The following is a 27,368-nucleotide window of genomic DNA, read 5'->3' as shown; positions in this document are numbered from 1 at the left end:
TTTGACTCTGACTCCCTTATTAAAATGTTTGCATATAATTACAGGATTGGATAAGGCACCAGAAGTCATGTTACATTTTTTTTTAGACCTCATCCATCAAAGTGAATGGCAGGTACTTAAAATATTTCAAATTAGACTTCAGGCACTGTTCTTCCCTTCTTGTTGTGTTTGAATATGTTGAGATGAGGTCTAATTGCAGTCTCTGTTTAGTGATGACAAAATTTGAAATATCATACCAGTTTATAAATCACAAAATATGGTGACTTAATTCATCAATATTTCTCTTTTTGCTCCCTACTCTGTTTCACCTTGTTTTCTTTCTGTTTAAATCCATCATACATACCTGTTCCGGTTTAGGTGTCTATGAAAACAAAAAGGTGTAAGGTAACTAGCCCTTTGGAAAATACATTGAGCATGGGTATAATATATCACATATTTGAGATGTTAATTTTCAGTGTTTTGTGCATTGGAGCATTTATTTTTTAAGCCAGTAAATCATGGTACAAGCTTCCATACAGTGATGCAAATTTTGAAGTAGACTTGAAGGAGAGTAAATGAGTGGTTAAATGTTGAATCACAGGCTCTATAACGTATCAGGAATGATAAAGACTCATACCTTTTTCTAATGTACCTTCACAATAAGGTTGCAGTTTGGCTACTTTGATTCAGTGGGAGATGTTTCTCTTCCCCCTGCACCTGGAAAGACTCACCTCATGTAGCAAGGTGATTTGATGCATTACCCAAAGTTTCAGTAAAGCTCGATTAGCTTTGGGGATGTTGAGGAATGTCTCCTCATACCACTAATTTTGCTCACCGCTGCAAGTTTCTCTCTGCATCCTCACACAGTTCAGTTACTCGGAACCATGTCTGCTCATTACTCAAGAGGAAAGCATAGCTGCTAGTGAGAACAACATCACCAGTTTGGATTTGTTCCCCAAGGACTGAAGGACAGAGAAGAATACTGTGGAACTCAAAAGAAATGAGGTGTTTGTCAATAGGATGGGAAATGCTAGCTGACTGAGCAGAGCCAGGATTACTTAGTGTACTACAGCAGCAAAATGGAATTTGGGTGAGGGAGCACAGATTGGGAGAGGCACCAGGATGCCTTGAAAGCATCCCAAGTGCTAGCTGCAGTGTGTCTGTGAAAAAGCCTTTTAATGAAGAGCAAGTACAGCCTCCTTTCATGTAATAACCTAACAGATGGCAAATCAATGACCTGTGTGAAGGGGAAGATGGAGTTCTGGAGGGAAAAGGAGGGTTCCAGAGCACAAGATATATGGGCATGGATTGCGAGAAACCAGGCAAGCAGGCAACTGTCCTTGTTGTTAATGGAAATCCAGATTTGAAAATGTAGTAGAATAGCCAGTTTGGTATGAGCAACTGACTTCATGTGCTGGGAGATGTGATTTTTTGCAGGGCAGGGATAGAAAGCTGTTTTGGCAGATCTGGCTGCTACTGAGAGCTGTCCAATTCTTTGGGAGGACTGTGTGCTCTGGGCTTTGTTTCAAAATATTGTTTTTGCCTGTACAACTATCTTCATGTACTGTGTTGCTGTAGGTGTCTCCTGGTGGTGGTGGTGGGGGGGGGGTTATGCAAGAGTTTGCTGTGGTGTTACGTGGTTTTGATCAAGCAGAACTTAACTTGCTCCTCTGGCAGGTAGTTCTTCTGCAGAATTGCAGATAAATACCAGATGGGTACTTACTTTTTTGACTCACTTTTTTTGCTTTGAAATGTGTTGAAACATTTTTTTGAGAAGGACGTGATGCCATCCAGAATTTCTCTCAGCCCTGCCTCGTTGATTTGACTGGATATGTGCATAGTTCAAGCTTAGCTATAGACTTGCCCAGCACAACTTGTGGGTTTAACACCTATTTCTTTTCTTTTCTTTTTTTTTCCTCAATGATAAGAAAGCAACTATGGAAGAATATTCACTTTATAATGACCCAAGGAAGGCAGTGAGAGTTAAGTAAATTCTCTCTTACACAGACTGGAAGATTGCACTTGACTCCATCAGTTTGCTGAAGAGTGTAAATATGGCAATCTGGAAGGCTAATAAGTGAGACTACTGTCTGAGACTGAAAACATCCCTTGGAACTGTGGAAACCTGGGTTAACTTAGGAACTTCTGAGCTTCCTGCTACTTCATTATTACCAGAAATTTTCTTCACCATTCCTGGTATGCCTTGTTCCAGAAAGTTTGATCGGTTATATAGTATTCATCATACTTATGATCACAGCTATTCAATTTGTGCCTCCCTCTGACTGCCCAAATCCTAAATTAACACATAGAAAAAACAAGATGGTATAGCCAAAAGAGGAAAAATCAGAGATGGGCACATTAACGTTACCTCTCATATTCATGTTTTCAGTTGCACAGGGATAAGAGCATCCAAATTAAGTAACAGCATTTCTGAGGTACAGTGTATTCCAGGCAAATTTAACAGTCAGAAAGGGATGACTTCTGAGATAATGAAACATGTGTAAGAACAGACTGTTATAATGCAAAGTCCTTATTAATGAGTCTATCTCAAAGTTGTAATAATTGACTCTTATCTTGAGTATTGCTGCTGACCTTCCTAATACTGCACACAGTGAGTAAGGGGATTCTGTGGCTAGACTGATTGGCATTTCCTTGAGAAACAGCTAAATGAAATGCTGTAAATAAAGGGATAAAGGCAGACTGCTGCTTTTTTTGACAAAAAGAGAGATGGATAAGATAAAAAAAAAAAAAGCTTCCTCTTTTTCACCCAGGAACACTTGGCTATTGTTTGCTGTTTATTTTGCAGTCCACCCTGATCCCTCATCTAATTTTTGCTTGATTATGAGATTGCAGTTTTGCAGATCTATTGGCCTTCTTCACCTGTCTGCAAACCACTTGCACTGTTTCCTTCTGGGTATGAGAGAGGAAAGAGAAGAGGTTTTGAAGAAAAGTGGGAAAACAGGTGCAGGAATAAAAAACTATGTATTGCTTCTCAGTCCTTTTCTGTTCATTTGAGCTTTCTTGGTATGTTTTTCTCTCTAGCACTGCTTTTGTTCATGCTATAGGAGGTTTTTGCTTGTTTTTAAGGCTTTCCTTCACTATAGTCTTTCTCCTCACTCTGTAGGGTAGTGAGCTGAAAATAACAAACTACTCCTCCTGATGAACAATTGCTCTTAAGTAAATCAATATTGATTAAACTAGTATATAGTCACTATGTTCCGTGTCTCTCCTTTCCCAGGTTCATCTCAGCATTTTTGTCAATAGGACTTATGGTAATTAAGCGTATTGCAGTAGTGACCAAAATCATCCCTTTAACAGGAGATCTCTCTGCACAAAATCCTTGTCCCAGAGAGCTTGCAATGAAAGACACAACAAACAGCTCAAAACTGCTAAAGACAGACAGAAAAAATATACAGCTCCAAACTTCAAGAAGCAAATCCAAAAAATTGTGGTAGGTGCTGATGTATGGAACCTGAAACTTACACATCTGTTTCAACTCAGAGCTGCATCAATAGTTGTGATGGAAATTTGCCTACGTGGTTTTAGGATGGGTTTCCATGAACCTCAGCTTTGCCACTTGTGACTTACAGGGCTGGGAGCTCAGCACTCCAGGAAGAATCTGCTTTAGCCGGAATGTTTCTTTTTCTCCTTCTCTCCATCTCCCCTCTTTCCACCTTTAACATTTTAGGCTTTCAAGCTCACAACAGGATACCTGATATAACCTTCACTTAAGCTTTCAGAGATCCCACGCTCCTGTGCTGGACTCCTAGGAGCACTAGTTCATCCAGAGTTTTGCTCCTAGCTTCACCACAGAAACCATTATCAGATGTTTCCCTTAACTTCCTCAAATACAGAGACTGATGTTGCAAACTGCTTAATTTAACTAATGACTCCCATTATGCATTAGTGCATAACTCCTGGTTGTTAATTTCAGTTAATCAGTTCTTCATGTTTTGTGCATCTTTCCCTTAGCAAGCTAAATCTCTTGCCTTTGTTTCACTGAACATCTGCATTATCTATATAGTGTAAAACTGTTCTTGTCAAACCACTGTTATTCATAATTAGGTATATCTCTAACACGCCAGTGCTGTAAGTCTTCTCTTGTCCCAAAATTTTGGGAAAACAATAGCATTACATCAGTTTATAATGACATATTCTTACCTTCTTAAGGGAAAAGTTAATATTATGTTGCTGAGGTTAAAGGAAATGTAAGCATCACACGTGAAACTGGGGTGTTTTTGCTTTTATTTCTGCCATTTAAAACAAATGAAAATTGCTACTCTTAAAAGAAGACTGACAAATCCTATTGCAGAACTTGCTTTAATGATTTTTAAGACCATGTACTCTCTTATCTGCTCTGTTCTCTGCTAGAAGTAGCAAGCCAGGAAATTACTAGGAAAAAGCTAGTGTCAAAACCAGTTTAAGCTGTATCTCTACCCTCTGAACAGGCCCTTACCAGCTCAAATCAATTACTTTTCCCAGACAATGATCTCTATTAATAAATTCTTTCCTCACGTGTAACATATGCTGAGCCTTCATAGCATAATGTAGTGTATACGCCTCTGAAGGGGGTAATTATTCTTTCTGATAATAGGAATTAGCAGTTGTGATCCCAGTCTAAACCATGCAGGGAGAGCCTGGTGAGAACTAAACTGAGGAGGGCGAAAGGGGTACTCCTCAGGAGTAGTGGTCTTTGTGGAGCTGTTTGACAGTGACAGATATCTGAGGAAGAGTAAAGGAGGCAGTAGAAGGGAGCTGATCATGAGAAAGCAGGGCTAGATAAAGCTCAGGTTTCGATACTTGTCTGAACAAATGAAGTGCTTCCTCCTGGGTTTCACACACAGTCCAAAGGAAGTCCAAGCTTTTTATCTGCTCTAAAAGTTTCTTGGAAGAAGCTGACATCAGGGAATGAAGTTACTGTTTATGTGCATTGTAAGTAAATATAATGCACCAAAGAAACACCAGATCCTTACCTTCATTAGCTTATCTAGCTAATGAAAATAACCTAGTGAAGTCCTAGCTATTTTTAGCACTTAAGGACCAAAAGGAACAAGGTCTGTCTTCCCCTAGATGGCAAAAGGCTCTAGCATAGAGCAAAACCATCTTATGAGGCAAAAAGGACTTTAAAAAGATTTAACATACCTAGTCTGAATGACACATTCAGTTTGGGCATTTGGGTACTTAAGATGGGGATATTTAAGCCCCCATCCAAAAAAAGAAAAAGAAAAGAAAAAGAAAAAAAGAACCAAACCCTTACTGCAACCAAGATTTGCATGATTAGGCCTTAAATACCTATCTCTTAAGTGTTCAGCTCCGAGCTGACTTCCAGTGCTATGCATGAACTGAGCAGAGTTTTTAAGGATGTGAATTGGAACAGACAGCATGTAAAGCAAAACAGCCCAACAAAATTAGCCACTGTTTTTTATTGTATTTGCTGAATCAGAAACCTTGTTCTCCTTTCCATCTAGAAACACCTTTGCCATGAGACAGCAACAGTTATGTTACTTTGAACCAGGGGTTTTTTTTGTTTGTTTGTTTGTTTTGCTTTTGCTTTTCAAAGTGTAATAGCTTCAACAAATGGGAGTTGGGGCACCCATCAATCTAGTACACCAGGAAATCAGTAAAGTACACTTTGCTTTGCTACGGACATGAAGGATTGAAAAAGATTTGCCATTTCCTGAGTGTTTGTGAATAAAAGGTCTCCTTCATGGCCTAACTCATCTTTTGAAAGGAAGGAGCAGAAACTTCTGTTTTATATTCCAGTATGGTAGATTTGTATGTGGAGAATCCTGCTGGATGCAGCCTGTGAGATAACATGGAATAACATCTAATCTGTTTGGATCCTAACAAGGCACAGGAATGTCAGTACTAAGAAAGGTTTAGTAGTTTGGGGTTTTGTGCTATGTGCAGTACTTGGACATTTGCAGAAACTGAAACTGTGTTGCCTACAGATTAATTGGTCAAAGTAGTAAGAGTTTCTTAACTAGGTTCTAGGAACTAAGTTTATTTTTGGAACTAGGTTATCAAATCCCACCTATAGACTCTATAGAAATGCTAAGATGGAGCAGCCAGCAGTATTAGGACTCATTTCTGCATGGCCTTCACCCATTTATAGATAGCTTGCTTACTTTAAATAACATATATTCCTGCTCTAGTGTATTCTAGTGGCTCATGCACTATAAATTGCAAATAAGGAAGGAGTAATGTAGCTTACGGTACCTTTAATAAACTTTAATAGCTAACAAAAGATAATGTCATAAAACAATCTCATCCCCTTCCAACTGCAACTGATTTTTCCCATCCATGATCTCTAAATAGTATTTGGAATCCATAAAAATGATATAATATTTAATCAGGTTCCAGTGCAGAAATCTCCTGACTCTCCCCAGAGACTTGTTAGAATTACAGCATGAGCTCTGTTAATCAAGCTCCTTGTTGCTGAGAGCAGAAATTGTTGCCCTCTTAGTAATGGAATTGCATACCCATTTAGTGCAGAAAGTGACAATGTACACTAATCTTACTATATTGGTAGAGAGCATGTGACCTGAAATACGTTTGCTGTCTGGAAGCTGAAATTTTCCACAGCAATTTGACTGTTTTATTCAGGCCTGTGGAATGCCTTTGTGAAGGCATGCAACTAAAGCTGCAAATCAACTAAACAGACTTCAAAAGCTCTAAGAGATACCTCAAAACTATTCTTTCCTTCAGCCACGGTGAAACTTCCTTTTATCATACCCAGCTCATTGCATATCATTTAAAGCTCCTCTCAAAGTACAGAATAACAGTGAAAAACCTCTAAAAGCACTATGAAGCAATACTTTGAAAGAATTTTCGTATGTGGACACAATACAGTGTTCTGTTTTCCTTTTGAGGTATTAAAAATACCTTCTGTAGTCAGGTTAGGACTGACTAAGGATCACACAGAGCCTAATGCTGTCATCACTTGGTTACACTGGCTCACTCTTAGTAAGTCTACGTTTCTGTCTTAAATGCAGTAAAATGTCATTTCTTTGCAAAAGCTCCTTTTCAATTACCTGACAGTAAGCCAGTATAAAGATTTATGTAGACATAAGCAATGTTGCTATTGCATCTCCTGGAAAAAAGCTGATGACAGAAAAGTTTACCCAATGGTTGGTCACTGATTATCAGATGCTGAAAAAACTTCAGCAGTGATTGTGCAACAAGCCTTCTTCCCTCCAATGGCAGTTGTGGAGTGATGATCTGAGTAGGAGAAGATGTTTGCAGCAGCGTGACCACATCAATGTCATGTGAACTGGAAACAAATGTCACCCTGGCAGATGCTAGTAGTGGGCAGAAACATCATTTGGAGGTGCCCCCTTATATCTTCTTTCTTTTTCCCCCTCCTCAGAAATCCTATATCTGGCCACCATTCAATCAGATTTGTATGCTACTTGTTTTATAAAACTAGCTGGAAAAATGGTAATTAAGGATAGTGGAGCAAGCACTGCTTTCAATCTTTAGATGAAACAGCCAATGGAATTGAAACTATAGTAGGTGAAAGAATTACTGAAAAAAATGAATCATAATATTTCTCTTATTAGACCACATTATTAATAAAAATGACTAATTCCTCTTGTAGGAAAATATAACAGTGACTAGAAATGAAAGGTGACCCTTTGAAACAAAAATACGAAGTCCCATTGGTCTTTGACAGCAAAACAGTATGTTTCTCTTTAATACAGGTGAATTTTATCTGATGAATTAAATCTATGCTCCTTCCTCACCATATTAGTATTAATACCTAACTATAAACAGTACACACATAAATACTGGGTACATATCATAATACATGAAATAAGACCACCAAATTTCAAAAGCTGATCTTAAGTTGGGCTATGTGTGTTTTGAACTTGGATAACAGTATATGTTAGCCAGCAGGAGAGAAAGCTTTAATAAGTTTCGGAATTAAAACTGAAGCATACAATATAAATTCAGCAGTCTATTCAAGAAAACATTAACATTTATAGGTCTTTGGTCTTGTTCTCAATTTAGGCTCTAGGCAGTTCAGGATGTTCAATTTATACCAATTATGTGTGATTGTCTTGTGTACTTTGTAATGCTTGGGACAATCAGGGGATGTAATCATCTCTGTTTCTGAAGTAATAATGGGTTTCACTTCAAATGTGCTCATTATGCAGCATGTACTTCTAAAGCTAGGTAAATCTGATGACTTTTTTTGTTTACTTCCAACTTAAAACCTAGAACATACCTTGACTTCTAACTTTTCTGGCCATGGAATTTTGAAAATCAAAAGGTAAATGTGAAAATCAAAAGGTAAATGTAAAAATCAGAGAAAAATAAGGCTCTGACGGGTTTGTGTTTTTTAAATTGACACAGATATAATCCAGGGAAAAAAATATTTCATTTAGTTGGAAGTGAATTGTGCTCATCTAACTAATAGCCAATGTCAACAATACTAGAAGAAAAATGGGCTAAGCACCAGGCTAATGTGGCTTCAACACCTTTTTCTCAGTCAATATGTTCCTGTCCTAACCAACAAAGAGGCACTTCGGTTCTTCAGAGATCTATCCTTATATTGGTAATCTAGTTATTATAAACAAAGTATTTGTGGTGGTCTTTGACACCAAATCTTCTATTGACTGGAGGTTTCCTGAAGCTGCTTTTTTCTGCTGTGTGGTAGGATAAAGCAGGGTTTTCTGAGCTGAATCAGAGATAAGACTGCTGTTTCTGGTATCTGTGCTAGACTTGTTCCTGATCTCTGAGCTGCCCCAGCACAGTCACATTCCTTAAACTCTTTCCTCTTCTTCACACTCCCAGCCCACACACACACTTCTCCCACTTTTACTTAAAAAAGAAAAAGAAAGAAAAAGAAAAAACACCTCAGCTCTCTACTTCCGCTTAATTTTGAAGGCTGGTGTATGCGTTGGAAGACATGGACACATCTGCCTGGAAGCCAAGTAGCCTTGTTCCTCCTCCGCCCTGCAAAGCTTCTAGGGCAGATCTGAAAAAGTTCACACCCACAAATGAAACACTGCAGTGCTTGAATGCGAGCGCCTGGCCCTTGTGAAGACTCCAGGGGAAGAGAAAGGCACCTTGAAATTAGATCCAAAATAGTCAGCTGTTAAGAGTTTTCAGAAAGAGAAACATGAACAGAGGGATATCTGAAATGCCTCCTTTACCCGGAGCTGTGGTGCTGGATACAGGTGTCCTTTGCAGAGAGGGCAATCTCTGTCCTAAGAAATAATCAGTCTTTGAAATAAGTGGATGCTTGCTTGTCTCAAAAAAGCTCGCTGGGAGGGCATGGGCAGGGGGGAGGTCAAAGAGGAACAGTAGCAGGGAGTGTTTCCTTCTATTATTATTTATTAACAAAATTTCTGAAGTGCTTCATCTGGCTGGGAGGCACAGGTTAATTTTCCAAGTCTGCCCAAAGGGATTCAGACTCTTGTCCTTCTCCTTGACCAATGCCGTAAGTGCCGGGTTTTGGGACGAGCCATTCTTCAGCTGTCTTGCATCACTCTGCAGGTAGGATTTCCACACTGATTGAGCGTGTCAGAACATGCAAGTCAAAGCATGATGACTGTCCTCTTGCTGCTCAGAGCTTGCTCATGGAGCAGAGATGAAGGCTCCAGCCATGTGCCTGACTTGCACACAGAGGTCCTGGAGACAGTGATGACAGCAGAACCCCAGATGACTTCTCTCCCAATCCACGTTACAAACATTTGCAATGGTATTGTGCTCCCTCAGATATTTGTTCCCCTGCTCTGTCGGGCTTGGTGAATCTTGGATTCCTTTTGTTTCAGCCTCAGCCACAGGGAGAGAGAGAGCCCCTTCCTGTCCCTGACAGATGAAGCTTTCTGCTGCCAAGTGATGTGGCTTTGAACTCCTCAGCCTGAGGGCAGGGCCTGAACATAGCCTTCCTGCTTCCTTGCCACTCTGCTCTTGCACAGAACATTGCTATCCTGAAAGCACTGAGACCCCCAGTACTGTTTCCTGGGTTTAACCTGTCTTTTCTGTAATTATTACTTATACTCTGGAAAATATTCTTTGATCTGCCAACAGAAGAACACCAACTTTTTGGATCTTTGTCACGCTATGAAGGTTCGATAGCAACGACTGAGACAATAATGTAATAAAAAAAATGTTTATTTCCTCATGCAAGTTCTTGGATTAACATCCATTAAAATAATGCGATTACTAATTTAGAAAGGATAACCCGAAACCATCGATTACTGCACTATTAATTGGAAACACTGCTTATCCCTACTTGAAAGCTTTCTTGTTCACTCTCCTAGTGAGAGGGCTCTCAACCTCGAGGAGTTACCTTAACCCAGCGTCCCAGGAAAAGGGGAGGGGGGGGATACTCACGGTCCAGCCGGAGAGGATGATCAGGTCACGTTCCCATCCCTGCTCAAACTCTCAAACTCTCCTAGTTCCCTAGCTCTTTTTACACGGCTGGGGCTCTGGGCAAACACTGCTTTTGCTGACTTTTGCGAGTTTCACAATCACAGGACTGTTTGTCTGCTTGGGAGGACCCTGCTAGCGAGGCAAGACCACAACACCTCCGTATCGGTTCTTCCCTCCCCGGGGGTCCGTGCAGATTCCAGGTGGCAGACCTCTTCAGTCTTGTTAATTCTTCTATTCCGCAGCCTTGTGCATATCAATCCTTGCGCGTATTGGTTGGTAGACTTCTTTAGTCCTGTTAACTCCTCTGTTCAGCAGCTTTGTGCATATCAGTTCTTTTGCGTATCAATTGGCAAACTTCAGTCCTGTTAACTCCTCACTTGCCTGTCAATGGGTTTTTGATATGGACTGGTACAACAGTTAGGCACTTAAGGAACTTCCAAGTAGTACAAGTTTTCTGAAGCAATAGCTGAAAAGAGGGAATAGCACAAAGAGCAGTCTGTGTACCAAAACCCTTGGACTTTACAAGGGTACACCATGGATTACAGAAAGGGGGAACTGGCTGAACCAAAGAAAGCAGACCAGCCACATGATAACCTTTAGGCTTCTTAATAACTTGTGGACTCACTTTTTTTCAAGGCTTAGCAAAACCAAAACCTTTTATTATGCTGCGAAGAGCTCTTGTATTTTGTTCTCGTCACAAAATATCTGAAACTTTTTTTTTCCAGTACATAATTCCAGGCAACATAATTTGAGTATTTATTTTAACCTAGAATTGTTCCATATTAGTGGTCTGTGGTACACACTTCTCTTGTATGTAATGAAGTTTACTGTGTGCAGGAACAAAGCTGTTCTGAACTGAATTAACTCTAGGAATTATTAGTAATGACTCATACTCTCTCATAGTCTCAATGGAAAGGAAATTGGTTGAGTTAATAAGTACTCAGCACAAGGGTTTATAAGAACAGGGCCCAGGTCAGCAGTCTTCATCAGTTCCTTTCCAGTCAGATAGTTACTTAGCAAAAGGTGTGTGGAGACTCTGGCTTATTTTTGAGAGTTAAATTAAAAGATTAAGTTAAATGTCTCTATGCAATTCATGAAGAGGACTTATCAAAGGTCAGTGCAGGTTGGAAAAAAATAATGTAAATCTTTTTTTCTAAGCAGAAAAATATTTCTGTCTAGCTAATCCATTAGTGACTTAAATTCTGCCTTTTGTGTTCCCTGGCACTTAGTTCAATTTTATTTAGCCTGTGTTGCTCTTCTGGCCCTTTAAATCTCTGTAAGTATAAAAGCAAGTGACATTTGTTATATAAAAGACAACTTGGTAATACAGTCATTCAAATTTACTGAAGTTTATAGATTCACAGAATCACAGAATCACAGAATCGCTGAGGTTGGAAGGGACCTCTGGAGATCATCTAGTCCAACCCCCCCTGCTCAAGCAGGGTCACCTAGAGCACATTGCACAGGATCGCATCCAGGCGCGTTTTGAATATCTCCAGAGAAGGAGACTCCACCACCTCTCGGGGCAACCTGTTCCAGTGCTCTGTCACCCTCACAGTGAAAAAGTTTTTCCTCATGTTAAGATGGAAGTGTCTGTGTTTCAGTTTGTGCCCATTGCCTCGCGTCCTGTCGCTCAGCACCACTGAAAAGAGTCTGGTCCCATCCTCTCGACACCCTCCCTTTAGATACTTGTACACGTTGATAAGATCTCCTCTCAGCCTTCTCTTCTCCAAGCTAAACAGGCCCAGCTCTCTCAGTCTTTCCTCATAAGAGAGATGCTCCAGTCCCCTAATCATCTTTGTGGCCCTTCGCTGGACTTGCTCCAGTAGTGCCACATCCCTCTTGTACTGGGGAGCCCAGAACTGGACGCAGTACTCCAGATGTGGCCTCACCAGGGCTGAGTAGAGGGGGAGAATCACCTCCCTCGACCTGCTGGCAACACTCTTCCTGATGCACCCCAGGATACCATTGGCCTTCTTGGCCACAAGGGCACATTGCTGCCTCATGCTTAACTTGGTGTCCACCAGCACTCCCAGGTCCTTCTCAGCAGAGCTGCTTTCCAGCAGGTCAACCCCCAACCTGTACTGGTGCATGGGGTTATTCCTCCCCAGATGCAGGACCCTGCACTTGCCTTTGTTGAACTTCATGAGGTTCCTCTCTGCCCACCTCTCCAGCCTGTCCAAGTCTCTTTGAATGGCAGCACAGCCCTCTGGTGTATCAGCCACTCCTCCCAGTTTTGTATCATCAGCAAACTTGCTGAGGGTGCACTCTGTGCCTTTATCCAGGTCATTGATGAAGAAGTTGAACAAGACTGGACCCAGGACTGACCCCTGGGGGACACCGCTAGCTACAGGCCTCCAACTAGACTCTGTGCCACTGATCACAACTCTCTGAGCTCTGCCATTCAGCCAGTTCTCAATCCACCTCACTGTCCACTCATCTAACCCACACTTCCTGAGCTTGTCTATGAGGATGCTATGGGAGACAGTGTCGAAAGCCTTGCTGAAGTCAAGGTAGACAACATCCACTGCTCTCCCCTCATCTACCCAGCCAGTCATTCCATCATAGAAGGCTATCAGATTGGTTAGGCATGATTTCCCCTTGGTGAAGCCATGCTGACTACTCCTGATCACCTTCTTTTCCTCCACATGCGTGGAGATGGCTTCCAGGATGAGCTGCTCCATCACCTTTCCAGGGATGGAGGTGAGGCTGACTGGCCTGTAGTTCCCTGGGTCCTCCTTCTTGCCCTTTTTGAAGACTGGGGTGACATTGGCTTTCTTCCAGTCCTCGGGCACCTCTCCTGTTCTCCATGACCTTTCAAAGATGATTGAGAGTGGCTTAGCAATAATGTCCGCCAGCTCCCTCAGCACTCGTGGGTGCATCCCATCAGGGCCCATGGATTTGTGGGTGTCAAGTTTGCTTAAGTGATCTCTAACCCGATCCTCCTCGACCAAGGGAAAGTCTTCCTTTCTCCAGGCTTTCTCTCTTGCCTCCAGGCTCTGGGATTCCTGAGGGCTGGCCTGAGCAGTAAAGACTGAAGCAAAGGCGGCATTCAGTAACTCTGCCTTCTCTGCATCCTTCGTCACCAGGGCACCCACCCCATTCAGCAAAGGCCCCACATTTTCCCTAGTCTTCCTCTTACTGCTGATGTATTTGAAGAAGCCCTTCTTGCTGTCCTTGACATCTCTAGCCAGATTTAATTCCAAACGGGCCTTAGCCTTCCTCGTTGCATCCCTGCGTACTCTGACAACGTTCCTATATTCCTCCCAAGTGGCCTGTCCCCCTTTCCACTTTCTGTATACTTCCTTCTTCTGGTTGAGTTTTGCCAGGAGCTCCTTGCTCATCCATGCAGGTCTCCTGCCTCATTTGCTTGACTTCCTACTCATAGGGATGCACCGCTCTTGAGCCTGGAGGAAGTGATGTTTGAATATTAACCAGCTCTCTTGAACACCCCTTCCTTCTAGGGCCCTCACCCATGGGATTCCTCCAAGTAGGTCCCTGAAGAGGCCAAAGTTTGCTCTCCTGAAGTCCAGGGTTGCGATCCTACTTGGTGCCCTGCTGCCTCCTCGCAGGATCCTGAACTCCACCATGTCATGGTCACTGCAGCCAAGGCAGCCCCCAACCTTCACATCTTCCACCAGTCCTTCTTTGTTTGTTAGTACGAGGTCCAGCAGCACCCCTCTCCTTGTTGGCTCCTCCACCACCTGTGTCAAGAAGTTGTCACCAATGCTCTGCAGGAACCTCCAGGACTGTTTGTGCCTAGCTGTGTTGTCTTTCCAGCAGATATCGGGGTGGTTGAAGTCCCCCATGAGAACCAGGGCCTGGGATCGTGAGGCTACTTCCAGCTGTCTGTAGAAGGCCTCATCGACTTCCTCTTCCTGATCAGGTGGCCTGTAGTAAACACCCACAACAGTGTCACCCGTGCTAGCCTGCCCTTTAGTCCTTACCCATAAGCTCTCGACTTGCCCTTCATCCACCCCTAGGCACAGCTCAATACATTCCAGTTGCTCTCTCACATAAAGAGCAACTCCACCACCTCGCTTTCCTGGCCTGTCTTTCCTAAAAAGCACGTAGCCATCCATGACAGCACTCCAGTCATGCGAGCTGTCCCACCATGTCTCTGTAATGGCAATGAGATCATGGCCCTGCGACCGCACACATATCTCTAGTTCTTCCTGTTTGTTCCCCAAGCTGCGTGCATTGGTGTACAGGCATTTCAGGGAGGTGATCGAGCATGCAGGTTTCCCAGGAGGGCTAAAAGAGGGTCCTCCATAGCCACATCCCATGCGCACTTCCCTGGCTGCATTCACCTGCTGGAGGCATCCTGACTTGAGCAGTCTTTTGCCAACTACCCTGTCACTATAACTCTCCCCTTCCCCCATCTTTCCTAGTTTAAAGCCCTCCTTACCAGGTTGGCCAACCTGTTGGCAAAGACCCGCGTGCCCCGCCTCGTGAAGTGGATCCCATCTCTCGCCATCAGTTGTCGATCTTCAAACAGGGTCCCATGGGCGTAGAAACCAAAACCCTGTTGCCAACACCAGCGGCGCAGCCAGTCGTTAACCTGGAAAGTCCGTCTCCTCCTCCTTTCATCCATCCTCCTCACTGGCAGGATTGAGGAGAAGATGACCTGGGCTCCCAGACCCTTGACCACCATCCCCAGAGCTCTGAAATCCTGCTTGATGGTCTCCAGTTTGCCCTTGGTGTCATTGGCGCCCACATGAAAGAGCAGCAGTGGGTAATAGTCCGAAGCGTGGACAAGCCTTGGCAGTCTTTGCATGACATCTCTCACACGAGCCCCCGGCAGGCCACAAACCTCTCTAGACAAGAGGTCAGGTCGGCAGATAGATGCCTCCGTCCCCTGCAGCAGGGAGTCCCCCACAACAATCACCCGCCGCTTCTTCTGGGCGTTCCGGCAGGGCACAGGGTCTGTTGTCCCAGGTACTTCCCTTGCAGCCATGCCCATCTCCTCCTCATCCTGGAGGGCACTAAACCTGTTCTTCAGCTTCAGGTCTTCAGGAAGAGTAGGAGCCTTTCTCCTCCCACGAGCAGTGACCAGTTTCCAGCCTTCTTCTACGGTGTTATGATGTACCGTTTCACACGGCACAGAGCCCTCTGGCACCTCCACTGCTGCAGGGGGTTGGGACTCCTGGAGCTGCACAGTCTCCGAGAATACCCTGTCTATCTATTCACGACTTTCCCCTTTCTCTTCTCATTCCTCTCTGTCCCTGCAAGCTTATTCAATTATGCTTGACTTTTAAACGTTCCCTACAATTTCATCCCCCAATGCCTATATTATCCTAGTTCAGAATATTCCAAACAGGGAAGGTTAGAATTAAATTGAGGACACTGTTAAAGGTCAAATGCCGCATGGGAGTTACTGAGTGTCACTGTCTTTCTCACCTCAGCACAGATTGAAGGTGTTTGCTGTCTTCTCTCTGCCTTTTGTCCCTGGTATCAGTTTCATGTTTGTTTGCTTTTTTAATTGATTTCTATAGGCCGTTTTCTGTACCAACCACTCGGTAGGGATTGGTAATGGAAAGATACCTTTATACCTCCTGCTGGATTCATGTGTGATGAGACAAATAGTGCTCCATCACTGTTTCTGCTGTCTAACTGTGGCTAGTGAGAGTAAATGACTCTCTGGTCCTCTTCGATTCCTCTGGACATGGCAGTTTCTGTTAATCCTATTGCAAGTCAGACTGTGAGACAGTTAGTGTGCTAAAATAGATGGCATTAGTTTTCATTCTCTCTCAGTTACCGATTATGAGGCAGTTCTTAAAGGCTATTGACTGACATATGCTAAAGATGACTTCTTCGCACATACCAAGAATTTATTGTGTAGGAGTCTTGTGAAAGTAATGAACAGAACAAGCATTCATTCCAGATCTTTTTCAATATTTTTGACATTATATTTTCTGCATTTTGTCAGAAATTAACAGCTGGAGACTACAGATTTAACCATTACTCAGTGGTTCATCATTATTTCAAGCATCTGATTTCAACAAAGCTGACTTAAAGAGAAGTGTTAAAGTGAGTTGCACGATAGAGTTTGAATTAGAGACCGGTCTCTCTAGAGCTTAAATTAAGAGACAGACATTTCAGTACTGAAATATCTTTTTTGACTCAAAGTGCATCCTGAAAGCTTAAACCTCAAGATTTCTGCATACTGAAATGGAGATTAGGAAAAGACAAAGTAAAAATATGCACTGAATAGGGGAGAGGATATTTTAGTTATCTGTGTCCATGAAAATGCAATTGAAATCATTGCAAAAAGTGATTTAAAGCTGTCTTCTAGTTTGCTTCAAACTAGGAGAGTGCTTGCCACCTGCTGCAGTATCTCAGTAGAGGAGAGAGAGCAATCACTTTGTGCTCTAACTACTTTATCTCGCTCTGCAATTTCATATCTGTCAGCTCAGTTTTATTGATTCCAGTGGAACATATGCTTCAGCATGTCTCAGCCCAACTGATTTGCCCAAAGTAAAAAATTTATGAGTTCCTTCTTTCTTTCTCCACTCTGGCCAACACTTTAGTTCTGGCCATCTTTTCCTCTCCTTCGTGATTTCATGAATGTTTAAACTAGACAAAGGTGGGTAGTTCAATTTTCATTGGATTGTGCCAAAACATTTGTTGGCGTAGTTAATACCCTATTGGATTTTTAAGGGTGTGGGGGGAGTTTGATATTGTTTTTTAGTTTAACTAAAACTTAACTTGAACCAGATTTTTGTCACTCAGCTGATGTGACTTGGTGTGTTGGCAATACCTTCAACAATAGTGCCAAAAAAAAATTTTTTTTCAGCCTGTCAGACTCAATGGGCATGTGCCAGTTCATACAAATGAAACGTATGATACTGCAGAGTTTTTGCTGAAATCTTGAAAAAAAAAAGGGGCTCTCTGAGCAACAAAGCTTAAACCGTATTTCACAGGCTTTGTGTCTCATCCAACATGTATTAATCCAACTATAAAATGGAAGTTCTGAACAGGTTTTCAGATAGCTGGGATATTTCTGGGTTTAGCTAGAGTGATAGTCTGTCCTCAGTATTTGCATTAAGTTGGCTGATTCTCTCAATACTCACAAAACATGTAAAAACTTACCAACTCTTGAGATATCTACCCCTCTTCAAGTAGTGTTGATACATCCCAGAGCATCAAAAAGGTTTTGAAAAGAAGAAACGGACAATGCAATTGCAGAAGACACATTTCCTGAGGAAACCAGTCTAAAAATACTTTTTGTTTGTTTTCTGTTTTAAAGTATGACTTACCTGTCAACCCAATCTCATTCTAAATTGATGTCAGGCTTATTTGAAAGGCTCACAAACGTCTTCAGCAAGCCTGGGTTGAAATCTTTAAATACGTAACAATCAGAATTTTGAGAATTTCTGCTCAGACCCTATTTTGCTGTGCATATCTTGCACAGCTCTGTCCTCCCTCTTGATAATACAAGTTGTTCTGAATATGCTTTTAGTGTGGTCTGCAACTGTTTGAGTGCCACAAATTAGCTTCTAGTGAACTGCAATATTATCGCCTCAACATACTTCAACATGCACTTTTAAAATTCAGTAAGCTTACTGAAACTGGCATCAGCCACTACATCCATGTGGGAGGATTCAAAGTCATTTTACATCTGCTCATTCTTTTTCTGAGCATTTTTCAGTTTGTCATCAAGTTTTTCTAATGGACAATGTGCAAATTCTATGGATCACCTACCTTGCTGAGTATCAGCATCAAATTCATATAAGAACTTAACCCCCCTATTTTTAAACAATTACTTTAGAGTCTCACTAGTTCTAGAAGGTGAGTGAGAAAGGTGGATTAAATTGATATAATGGAATATAATTTAACTATGCTTATTTATAACCCAAAACAAAATAAATCTCAAGGGTTTGTTTATCTCGGATGGGTATAATTTCAAGTGCTATGAATTAGTTTTGTCTGTCTCTGGAAAAAAACACCTACTACAAAAAAAGACACAATTTATTTTGCTTCTCTCTTTTGTGTTAAGGGAATAAAAACATGTCTAAAACTCACCAAAGCCAGCATCAGCATGTTTCAAACCCTTTCCTCTATCTCACCCATTATAGCTGTATGTTGATGAGAATAATTCCTTTTTTTGATCACCCTGTGAAGCAGCTTGGTTCTAATCTGTCCAGCTGGTTATTTATACATACATAAACATGGAAGTTACATTTGTGACCATTTGTTTATCTGCTCATGTAAAAGCATGTGGAAAAACAAATTAGCAAAAATTAATGTCATTAAATTTAATGCACTGATCTCCTACTTTTCCATGTAAGTGTGGTACAAAAGGAAGAATTGCTTAGTTTGCTCATATAATGGTGCAGACTACACAGAGGAGATAATTAGTGCAACCTTAGGGAATTATTGTCTGGTAAAAATGTGTGGGTGTTAGGAAGACAAACCTATATGAGTATATGGCAAGCTTGTCTAGCAAGCACTTGCATATGAAAACCTGAAATTACCAGGGTAGGTCAAGAGCAATATCTCATACAAACTGAAACAGGTGAAGGTAGGTCCTTATTTGCAAGTGATGGGCCAAAAATGGGTCATTTTCTCCTGCTTTTCTAAAAGGAAGGGAGGTTTATGATACAGAAAGCTGTGAAAGGGAAGTTTGACAGTCTTTCTCTACAGCTCTCGAGCAAAAAATTGCCTCACATACTTGCATGCATTTTTCCTGAAATGAAGGCTTAAAGAATATCCACAGGTCATCCCCCTCAAACTACTTCCATACCTCCAGGACAATGAGAGTGCTTTTCCTGCTGCTGCCTACTCATTGCAAGTAGACTGCTTGGTTAAACGCATTATAGCTTTTCTCTGGGCTTGTCAGCCATCATTAACAGGAAAGGGGAAAAGACAGAGTTGTTGTGTCATATCCATAACGGCCATGGACTCGTTCTGAAGTTTGATGGTTCCACTGGTTGCAAGTACACTTTTTGTAATTGCTGTGGCCTTCAATACTGGTAACCTCTCTCCACATAGCACAGTTGATCCTTCGTCATGGAAGATTTTGAAGTATTTTTGATCATTTTACATAGTTTAGAAAATCATCTAGAAGCCTTAAATCAGTTTCAAAAGTAATCAGCTTACTCTTTAGTGAGAGTTAGTCCTCAAAAGTGCCTGCCTAACCTAGGGCATTTGAAGTAAAAGGCTTAGGCACTGATTAGGACTGTGTAATTGTGTGAAAACAGTGCTGTTTTGTCACTGCTTGCTCTTGCTCAGAGGCAGGACTTACCAGCTCAAGCCCAACATCATGCTCATGTAGCCCTGCTGTGTTGTAGTCCCCAGGTGGCATCTCTGAATGGTACTGCCCAGCATATGCTATGTGGGTATACCCCTGTGGCTGAAACCAGCTCAGGGGGCTGACCACTATATCCCATTTCATGATATAGGTGTGGCCCGTATGCACAACTCTTTGTGTCTGCTTCTTTAAAATGCTACTAGTCGAAACACTTTTGTCTTAAATGTGAATGTGGCAACTGAAGAGATTTGGGTGTTTTACTTAGTTTGGGAATGAAAATACGTTATAGTGACTTCTTACATTCTCACATGTGTACACCTGACCTCACAATCATATAAGTATGCTGTTTGTTTCTCCTTTTGCTCAGTGGACACAGAGTCCCCGGAGGGGGTGGACAGAGTGGCAATACTAAGACAATGCTGCCCCAGTTAGATTTGGAAGGAAGTTGTATTTACTAAAGAAACTTTGGATTTCTACTGAAATTTCAACACAGTTGCCATGGAAGCACTTCTGTTTATTTCTTTTAGCTCCTTAAATGCTTAATAAAACCTCACCTGGAACCTAAATTGAGTCAAATTCTATTTGGCAGTACCCATTTTAAATGTTTACTGGGAATTTATGATCTGGTTTTCTCATTCATATCTCGTCACTTACAGTTTCCCACTACCATAAAATTATGTTTTGTTGAACAGTCTATAATGTTGAAAATGTTGAAAAAAGTCTATAAAACTATTCAGTATTGCTTTTTTTATTACCCTGACTGGTTTTATGAGAGCAGTGCTCTGTGCTCCAAATCTTTCCATTTTTTCTTCCATAGAGTTCTTCATGTTTCAGTAATTAAACTAAGAGATTGTATATCCAGCTGGCTTTACAAGACAAAGCCAAGATTTTTATAGCACAAGAGTTAAAATCATGTTTAGGTATGAGTTAAATCCCAAATATCTTGCTTAAGTTGTCAGTAAATGTTCATTCTGTGCATTTATTAATGTGATTCAACATCAGCCTTACACAGTTTTGAAGGGATTTTGAAGAAGACGACTTGTGTTAGGAGTCTTCATGAGTTTTTGCTCTTTTGCTTGAAAACTCAGGCTTCCAGCAAAACAAACCAGATGCCAAATGTTGTCTTGATTTGTTAACTGGTATGCATCACAATTCATGCTTACTTCTAAGGACACTTTTGGTTAACATTGAAATTACTGGATTTGAAACCAACTCTCTCCCTCCCAAGTTTTTGAAAAAAGATTAAATTGCCTGTAATGTAATTATTCTCTTTACTACTCCTTTGAAATAAGGAAGTGCTATAGGCCAGCTTACAGAAGGAAAGCCGAGGGACAGAAAAATTGAAAGATCAGTAAGAAAACATTCAATTTTCTGTTCTGTTGCTGTTCTGATGTTCCCAGGTGCTACAGGGAGATTATAGGTTGATAATATCTAGTACAGTGCACCAAGTACTGTGCAACAGAAACCAAAAGGAGAAGGATCCTAGTGGAATCAGTATAAGAAATTTTCATGCAAAAAGTACCAAACTTAGTGAGGTTCTTCCTGCACTAGACCACCAGCGAACTGTGTCTGCTTCCAGATGAGGACAGCTTGGAGAGCAAGGTGAGAGCATTGACAATGGCACAGAGAAAGATGGAATCTCCTGCTGCTGATGATCTTGTGTATAGAAAGCATGATTTTTATAAGCTCACCATCTTATATTAACTGTTCAAAAGTATTGCAGAGTTTCTCTAGAAGACAGAAGTAGTCAGTTTATTCCAGCAAGCTGGCCCAGATCTTAATTTGATGAGAAGACTTCAGTAACTACACTCTAACGACTAATTCATAAAATGAGACCTGAAGCACTCATAACTGCATGAAAGAGACCTTGTTAGGGACTGTGCAGACAGAATGACTAAAAGTTTTTAATCAACCTAGTCCTTGTCAACCATTAAATTTGGTTCTGGAAGACTAGTTAAATAGAGATTCATTGTGTTTTGAAACTAGAAGTCTGCATGATGACCTCCAGCCTAACAGAATTTCTATGTGACCTGTGGAATTTTGTGAGTATGTTTTTGGAGGCAGGGAACAGATTCTCTGTTTAAGGAAACTGGCATTTTTTGGTGCTGGTTCGTATCTGGGGATTCTGAGGGCCGTGGTGTCACTGGTAGCAACTCACGTCTAGCCTTGTTCATGTCCACTGTGAAGTGAACATACCTGTGGTTGGAAAATGCTTGCTGAGGTTCTCTCTTTACTTCACTATAATTTATCTAAATGGATCTTGGAGCAAGACCATCCCATGCTTTGATGCTCAGAATGAGACAGTATTATACTGAATCACTAGCTAGCTGCCTGGGGAGAGACACCGATCTAACATGACCATTGCAAAAGATGACTGAAAATTTCTGAATATATATCTGGGTCTCAGGACACTAACGGCCCGTTGCCAGGTGACTAACAGAAAGCAAGGAGGAGGCTCATGTTCATAAGCTATTGATGAGCCCATCTGTGATGAGTTCTAGGAGCCTCTTCCTCAAACAGAAGAGGCATAGTATTAATTTGCTTGGAGAACTGTCTAATCATTAGCCTAGATGGAAGATGCTCATTATTTCTTTTTATTGCAGTGCATGAGGTACAAATTCATATTCAAGGAATTTTTATGCTACTTCATACATTTGTAATGTAAACCATTACCATCCCGACTTCCACAACACAAAGTAAAACTGTAGCAGTTTTAATGAATGTATCCATCGCACAATTTTTTTCAAAACAATTTTTATAATGGCAATAAATCCTAGAACTGCCATTAAAGAGGAAATTAAAATGAAAACCCCAGACCTATTAATAAAGTAACAAATTCAAGGCAAACTACTGAAAACAGTGAGTTACTGCTGCTGTTCTACTTCAATTCATGGACTCTGTGTCCTAGTATTGTACAACTAGCTCAGTGCCAACTCTTTCTTGGAGCAATTCAATTATTTGAGACAATCGCAGCATGAGATCATATTTTTGTCTTCTTGGGTATGAGCTGGAGGTGAAAGAAAATTCAGTTTTGCTGAGGTAAATTAAGTTTCTTCCCTTGTTATTACTACTTTTGCTTAAACAAGTAATAAGGATTTGCATTTTGTTAATTGTTTACGGATGAGAGGTACAAAAAGGTTTTAATTTAGCAGAGAAAGTAATTTTGGATGGAACTTTTCCCTTCCTTCATCAAGATGAATCTGAGGGTTCAGAGTATTTTTAAGGATTAGAGCTGACTTGGGAGAGAGAACTCCCCTTTAAACAACATTACAGCGATGAGAAGACAAGCTAAATGGGAAGAAAAACTAAATAAGTGATTTGGGAAAGAGCAGAGCTCCACTTGCTATGGAGGTTGTGCAGAGATTCACAGACTGTGGTTCTTGCAGCAAGGCTACTGGGGCATAGTGAAGAACTGTACTCTAGGAATTATTTGTATATTGGCTGTAAATTCCTGTGGCTCAGCTGCCTGTAATATATCACACATGAAGGGATTTTACACTGCAGAGTGGAAAAATGTGCATCTTGCAATACAGCCCTTAGAGCTAACTTCTGGGGATAAAAATGGGCATTTGCCAATTTAGTAAATTATATTTAAAAATAAAAAAGCAACAGCAATAAATAAAACAATGTTAACTTCTAAAAATATTTTCAATAGGAAAATGCAGGATAGGATTTTGCAGTGTGCATTTTTCCATTTTAATGTGACTGCAGACAACTTTAAAAATCTGATCCCTATTGAAATCCATGGCAACACTCTTGCCTAGACTGGAATTGTCTCTCTTGACTGTCTTTCACTGGGTCCTTACCATTCTGCTATTACTCATTTTGTTACTTCAGAGCATTTCTTTTTTTTTTCCTGCCCCTTCCATATGTTTGTGATGACAGAGTTCCCATTCTTTTTTTTTTTTTGTCCATGAATGGCACACAGGGCTTGTCACTAGCAGCATTACAGTATAGCTATACATTTATCTTAACTATTTCCCTCCCTTATTCCTCCCTCTCCCCAAACCTTCCTGAGTTACTTTCTGTCCCTTGAAGCTATTTCTGCAGCCATAGCCTCTTTGGAGGTGTGGGAGTCCTGGGAGGCAGCAGCAGCAGCAGTCTGCAGAGTCCAGCTCTATTGGCACCTGTCTAGTACCTGCCCTCAGAGCTATAGTTCAACTGGCCAGGCATAAATGCAACAACCTTTGTATGCACTTCTTTTTCTTTCATATTTTCTTCTTCCAGTACCATTTCCATTCTCATTTCATCTGTCCTTCTTTGTTCCTTTGCTTCCTGCTTTTTTTTCATTAACATCCCACATTCATACCTCTTCAGTATGTCCCAATATGTTTTGCACTTTTCCTCTCCATGGGATGTGCCTCAAACTGTCCGTGTATGTTTATGCATGCGTATGTCTGTAAGGAAGTAAGGGAGCAAACAGGAGTCCTATTGCTTGTGATTTTCTTGAGAAACCCCCTTCACTCAGTCCTAAGTGAACACAGCTCCAGGGAATTATTGTCTCCTCACTATTAAATAGATGTGACTGTAATGCCACTGGAAAACTTCTGCTTATTTTACATAAAGTCTGAACAAGCAAACTTTGCAACACTTGCAATTTTAATTTGGCTTTTGAAGTGAAGGAGGGAATATTTGCATGATTAAAGGTCAGATTGCTTTTTTTCAGTAGCGAGCTTCCTTAAAATAAAGGCTGTTGCACAATGTGTGGAGAAGTAAACATTTTCCCACTACATTTAGTTAAAATCTCCTATGGCTTTGCTCTTCAGAAGCAGTGTATTTAGAATATTGGCCCTCCTTAGTTAGAGACCAGCTATTGTCATTCAAACCCTAAAGAAAGAAGGTTGTGAAATAAAATGTCAGTGTTGCTGGGTTTTTCCCCACTGGTGTGTTTGGGCAGGGTTTTTTTTTCTCACACAGCCACTGAAACTTATGCTTCTGGATGAAAATAGCAGAGTTGAAGGAGATGGGGTACAGGCTACTCTGCATCTTAAGCTCCTAAGTATGATAAATGGATCAGCAATTTTGTTTTCGTGACCTTGTTTCTTCTTTCTTTAAGTAGTTAAGTTGGTTTCCTGCACAGGCACTGTTTCTTTTTCTCATTCTTTTCTCTCTGTTTATTGCCTCCAGATGCAATGAGTCCAAAAGAAGTCTCTCTTGAATTCCTCCGTGGCTGAGTGCTGTCAGGTGATGCTCCATAAAGAAGGTTCGCTAAGGTACAGCTTTTCCAAAGTACATTTAAAAACTAGGCTTTTAACTTGCCACTGTTGCATATGATGTGTGATTTGGGTTAGGGGCGAGGAATCAGTTATGTAGGTTAGGTTTTGGAAAGGAGTATATATTTTCTTCTTGTTGAACTTTTATGTAGTCTTTCATAATATTCTGCATGAGTGAAAAGTAAGTAATAGTCAGCAGATATCTGGGGCTTTTTAGGGTTGGAGTTGATCAGCATGGCTAGAGTAAGAATATAGAGGTCTTCACCAGGATTCTACATCCAAAGAAATAAGGAGTCAGGGCCTCATTATCACCAGGCACAGTGCTGGCAGCTTCCTCTCAAACGCCTGCCTGACAGCATTCCCATTTTGGTTTTGTCTGTACAAACCACCCAAAGGAAATGGCAGGACTACAGCACAGTGGACAAGTCTGTGAGCGTTAATAACCTTTTGCTTTAGCTCTGTGATGTTGGACACCTATTCTGTAATAAAGTGAAAGACTTGTCCTAATGTAAAAATAAATCCTAATAATAACCTGGATCTTTTAAGGGGGCGATTAAATCAACTGTCTGAATAAATGCAACAGAGTATAAAAAAAGCACAGTTTGGAAAGAAAAAATAAAGAAATGTTAATTTTTTTTTTAATAGAGCTTTTTTAAAGTTACATTGGAAAGGAGGTATAAATTTAGAATTTCTCTGTGATGTGTTTACAGAATAAAAGGTTTTCAATTTTTATTTTCTTAAATTTTCTCCTGTGCATTAAGAATGTTGGGTTAGCATGCTCTTGAGAAGATAAGGCTAAAGCTGACATTTGCTTAATAGCAGAATACCTAAGGAAATTAACTGGAATAATATAGGCAGGTTTTAGAAACCTCCAGGCAATCTTTTGAATTTCTGATCCAGACTAATAATGATATCATGCATTATTGTTACCATAGAGTCTATTATCTTTACATGGGTGAACAGTTGTTGTTTCATAGAAGAAATCCCATAGTTTGCAGAAATATGCCATCCCCATTTTAATTTCAATAATATTGAACAAAACTTAAAAAAAAGCTGCCTGATTAAGTAAAAATCATCATGCAGCAAAAGTCAGAATTCTTGGGAGAAAGGGAAAGGAGAACTTGGGGTGGGTTTTTTGTTTTTTTGCTCATTAAGGTACACATCTTTAAAAAAAAAGAAGAAAAAAAGAATATTTCAGTATTTTAGGAAAATTAGATGGATACTGTTAAGAGAAGAAAGATGCTTGACATATGTGTTGGACAAGCTGAGCTACTAACTTGCTGAGTTAACAGCTGCTACCTGTAAACTTCATGGGAGGAGAGGGAAAAAAAAAACAGAACAGGTGCCTATTCAAATTGAGTATAAGCTGTTCGACAGCAGGGACAAAATAACCCCAGTCCTAGGATTATGGCAATTACGCTTTTCTAAGACATGATATTTTGGGAACACGACTCACCCTTCTGATAGCTTCAGTCACTAATTGCTCTGGTATTTCTAACATGTATCTTCATTCTAAGTAATTCGGTAGTGATGTTTTTGAGCCTGCTCGCTCATTTTCAGACAAAAGCTTTGGAAATAGGCCAGTAGGGGACTGAATTAGCACAATCAGATTTCAGTAATTAAAGTCAAGCATTATCAGCATAACTTTAGACTCTGGACATCGATGGCACCTGAACGCAAGAAGCAGCTTCCTTTTTGCCACAGTGAACACGTTGTTATCTATTAAGCAGCCTTAGAATTTTGCTCTGGCTCCTTTTGAGATGTCTCAGAAATCAGTTTGGTTTCCATGCGCAGGGAGGTTTTCTGGTTGTTTTTCAGTTTGGGGCTTTTTTTTGTTCACACTGATTTAAAACTCTTCCTCTCTCCTTCATCAGAAATATTGATTAGGTGCTAGAAAATTCTCCTCGGGTGCCTCTTGAGCTTTTCTTTATACACCAGGTTACTTAGGTCATTCCAAAATTAATGATAGAGACATAAGCTGTCTTTATTTAGTGTTTCCTGGATTCAGGGACAGGAAAGAGGAGGTGGCAAAGGTAAAGGGGAAAGGAAAATCACCCTGATTTAGCTGCTACCTTTAATGAATGAACCTCGCCACATAATTCAATGTTGAATCATTTGATGAAAACAGCTTATGTAAAAGAAAAATCTCATGAACTACAAAACACTTCAGTCAAAGAGGCAGACACAGCATTCACTTTTATTCTTGGGTGGTTGCTCAAAGGTAGCAGGAAAACTACTGAGCCATGTAATTTAGTGAACAGCTGATACCATCTATTCCACATGCAGTTACGCTTATGCGCCTTACTTCATTTCAGCTCTCCAAAATTGACAACATAAAATTGTTTTAACTGTATACTAGTTTTTTTTTAAAGTTCCTTTGAACTGCCTGCAAGGTTTAGAGGAAACTTGAGGTATATGATAATCAGATGCTTATTATACAGGCTAGCACAGTCTAAGAAGTCACTGTCAGGGATGTGTTGTTCTAGTGGTGATGGGTCCCGTGTCCAAATTATCTTTAAATTGAGAAGTACTAGCCA

The 27,368-nt window shown here is 40.8% G+C and overlaps 1 long non-coding RNA gene across 2 annotated transcripts in view; it reads left to right on the top strand.

Moving 5' to 3' along the window:
* LOC106498701 (uncharacterized) overlaps positions 1–27,368 on the top strand; it is a 40,289-nt gene that overhangs the window by 8,154 nt on the left and 4,767 nt on the right. The window contains exons 1-2 of one of the 2 annotated variants that reach the window (XR_001295018.2): positions 3,320–3,430; positions 24,746–24,831. This is a non-coding gene — a long non-coding RNA (uncharacterized lncRNA). Of the gene's footprint in view, positions 1–3,319; positions 3,431–24,745; positions 24,832–27,368 lie in introns of those variants that run through there. The other variant, XR_001295019.2, reaches the window with a different exon arrangement.

This window comes from Apteryx mantelli, chromosome 5 (assembly GCF_036417845.1).
Source record: "Apteryx mantelli isolate bAptMan1 chromosome 5, bAptMan1.hap1, whole genome shotgun sequence".
NCBI lineage: Eukaryota > Metazoa > Chordata > Aves > Apterygiformes > Apterygidae > Apteryx > Apteryx mantelli.
The sequence above is the reverse complement of the archived record's forward strand: the minus strand, read 5'-3'. Positions and strand labels throughout refer to the sequence as shown.